The 3442-nt window shown below is 51.8% G+C and overlaps 2 non-coding genes across 2 annotated transcripts; both read right to left on the bottom strand.

Moving 5' to 3' along the window:
- Positions 1-316: 316 nt before the first annotated feature.
- On the bottom strand, positions 317-388 carry TRNAA-UGC (transfer RNA alanine (anticodon UGC)). Its single transcript has one exon. It is a non-coding gene; the product is annotated as a tRNA-Ala (tRNA).
- Positions 389-1083: 695 nt separating this feature from the next.
- On the bottom strand, positions 1084-1169 carry TRNAY-GUA (transfer RNA tyrosine (anticodon GUA)). Its single transcript is given in 2 exon segments — positions 1084-1119; positions 1133-1169. It is a non-coding gene; the product is annotated as a tRNA-Tyr (tRNA).
- Positions 1170-3442: the final 2273 nt, after the last annotated feature.

Genomic DNA, 3442 nt, shown 5'->3' with positions numbered 1-3442 from the left:
GTTGGGGGCACTTAATTTCGCTACAGACAGTTCTTTAAATGGGCCGGTGCTGTCCGTACTGAGTCCTGGCACTTTTTTTTATTTTGAGAGGGAGAGCACCTGCACTTCTCAAGAAAGAAGCAGGTACTGTGGTGCAGAGAACCTGCTCTTAGATCACCACAGAAGGATACAAAGCACTTTGCGGGTTGTTCTTTGTGTCCACTGCATGCACCGCTCTCTCACTAACACTGAAAGATAATTTCACATTTTGCGAAAGACAGAATTAAAGTTACATGCATGCCTATTTGATGCTCAAAATTGACAACAAAAATGCTAATGGAGATGCCGGGGATTGAACCCGGGGCCTCATACATGCAAAGCATGCGCTCTACCACTGAGCTACATCCCCTGGTGCAGGATGTGGGAGTCGGTGTTATTCTCAGCTCAGTGCACAGGGTGTCTCGGTATTTCCTTCCGCTCCTGGTTTTCTGGCCGGACCCCCGCACCGCTTCCCACACACACTCCCTCTCCTTCCCCATCCACCGCTGCCTCCGGCTCCTGCTCCACACCTTCTGCCCGCCCAGGCTCCGGGGAGCCTCGCACCGTGCCAGCCGAGGGACAAGGGGGACAGAGGTCCCCGTTAATTCCAAGCCCCCCCTCCTGCACTCACTCTCTGCACCCCCTCCTGCACTCACTCTCTGCGCCCCCTCCTGCACTCACTCTCTGCACCCCCTCCTGCACTCACTCTCTGCACCCCCTCCTGCACTCACTCTCTGCGCCCCCTCCTGCACTCACTCTCTGCACCCCCTCCTGCACTCACTCTCTGCACCCCCTCCTGCACTCACTCTCTGCGCCCCCTCCTGCACTCACTCTCTGCACCCCCTCCTGCACTCACTCTCTGCACCCCCTCTTCTGCCCAGCATCACCCGCCCTCCTCTCGTGCACTCCCCCCAACCACGAGCTGCCCGGGGAGGAGGGGGGAAGTTACACACGCACCTTACCGGGTAATTAATGAGAAACCTTAGAATGTGCCGGGTTGATAATGGTCTCACCTTATAAGAAAGACGGTAGAAGCAATAAAAACTATAAAAAGAAAAAAAAATGTCCTTCGAGCCGGATTTGAACCAGCGACCTAAGGATATCAGCTTCACCACTACAGTCCTCCGCTCTACCAACTGAGCTATCGAAGGTACACGGTGATCACGGGTGCCTCATGTTTTGTACTCATTCACGCACACCTGGTGATCCTGCTGAAGCAATGGAGATGCAGATCTGTGTTTTAGAAAATGAATTGAACACCAGATCACTCCAGAACTACTAACACACACACTCGGGCATGGACTTTCCTTTCATTCACCAAACTAATGCATTTTGGGAGTTGTAGTCCTGCACTTCTTCTGATACAATTGAATAAACACATCTGAAAACAATGGCGTGTCAAAGGGGTCAAAGTGCATTAAAAAAAATATGAGAACAGTGATGATGCGACCATTACGGTGCGTTCAGTGAGTGTGGGTGCCCGGGTGTGAAAAAAATTTGAAACCTCCTGTTCGTTTTTGGGTCTTTCACCTTCAGGTATCTACATATAAAATAACGTGCAGCTTAAATGTAAAATACATTTAGTTAAAATATTTTTAGTGCCAAGATGTTCCAGCCTCTGACAGAAAGCACTGTGAATATGTCAGTCATTATTTTAAACTTGCATTAAACACACTATAAGAAAGACTGCTACAAAATATGCAAAAGCGGTTAAGATAAAATGGTGATTCCAAAATGTAGATTTTAGCAATATTCAGACTGTACATAATGCAGTTTTTATATATATATATATATCAGTCCTTTAAAAGCACACACTTGACAGCTCAGCTAGTAACTCCCTTGCAATACCACTCCAAAACTATCAGTCTGTGTCATCAGGAAACTCCAGTGGCTCCATCAGTTAAAGCCAATACTTGCATTTCTTTCAGGCCAGCATGCAGCCTGGCAGGAAGACTTGTTTTTTATTTAGATATTGCCTTTGGGCGACGTTACTCAAAGTACGGCCTGCGGGCCGCCAGCGGCCCCACGGTCCTTCCTTGGCGGCCTGCGGACACGTACAGGAAACACCATATAATAATGGCCGCAGTATATAAACATAGAAGAGGGCCGCGGGAGCATGCACAATCGTGGCTTCTTTGCGCATGCTCCCGCGGCCCTCCTCTATGTTTACCTACGGCGGCCATTATTTATGGCGTTTCCGTGACGATCCTGGAAGCCAAAGCCCCATAAAAGTCCGCGCTTGCAGCTAACTTTTACGGGGCTTTTTCGTCTGCTTCCTGTCACCGGCTCCACGTCTGCTGCCCGCCTGCCTGCCGTTCTACATTTGTGGCATCTTTACAGTGCTTTATTGAGGCAGGTAAGGCTCTTTGGTTATTTATTTATTTGTTTTGAATGTAGTGTGTGTGTTACTGGGGTAGGGGTGAGAGCAGATGGCGCTGTGTGTGTGCGCTGTGTGTGTGATACTGGGGTAGGGGTGAGAGCAGATAGCGCTGTGTGTGTTACTGGGGTAGGGGTGAGAGCAGATTGCGCTGTGTGTGCGCTGTGTGTGTGTTACTGGGGTAGGGGTGAGAGCAGATGGTGCTGTGTGTGTTACTGGGGTAGGGGTGAGAGCAGATGGCGCTGTGTGTGTCATACTGGGGTAGGGGTGAGAGCAGATGGCGCTGTGTGCAGATGGCGCTGTGTGTGTGATACTGGGGTAGGGGTGAGAGCAGATGGCGCTGTGTGTGATACTGGGGTAGGGGTGAGAGCAGATGGCGCTGTGTGTGTTACTGGGGTAGGGGTGAGAGCAGATGGCGCTGTGTGCAGATGGCGGTGTGAGTGTGATACTGGGGTAGGGGTGAGAGCAGATGGCGCTGTGTGCAGATGGCGCTGTGTGTGTGATACTGGGGTAGGGGTGAGAGCAGATGGCGCTGTGTGCAGATGGCGCTGTGTGTGTTACTGGGGTAGGGGTGAGAGCAGATGGCGCTGTGTGTGATACTGGGGTAGGGTTGAGAGCAGATGGCGCTGTGTGCAGATGGCGCTGTGTGTGTGATACTGGGGTAGGGGTGAGAGCAGATGGCGCTGTGTGCAGATGCCGCTGTGTGTGTTACTGGGGTAGGGGTGAGAGCAGATGGTGCTGTGTGTGATACTGGGGTAGGGGTGAGAGCAGATGGCGCTGTGTGTGATACTTGGGTAGGGGTGAGAGCAGATGGCGCTGTGTGCAGATGGCGCTGTGTTTTACTGGGGTAGGGGTGAGAGCAGATGGCGCTGTGTGTGATACTGGGGTAGGGGTGAGAGCAGATGGCGCTGTGTGTGATACTGGGGTAGGGGTGAGAGCAGATGGCGCTGTGTGTGTATGGGGCTGTGTGTGTTTAGCAATGTTTTGAAAAAGGGGGCGGGTGGTTGTGCCCCCTATAAGCCCCACCCACCCCCGCTGTCACTTCAG

This window comes from Pleurodeles waltl, unplaced genomic scaffold (assembly GCF_031143425.1).
Source record: "Pleurodeles waltl isolate 20211129_DDA unplaced genomic scaffold, aPleWal1.hap1.20221129 scaffold_67, whole genome shotgun sequence".
NCBI lineage: Eukaryota > Metazoa > Chordata > Amphibia > Caudata > Salamandridae > Pleurodeles > Pleurodeles waltl.
The sequence above is the reverse complement of the archived record's forward strand: the minus strand, read 5'-3'. Positions and strand labels throughout refer to the sequence as shown.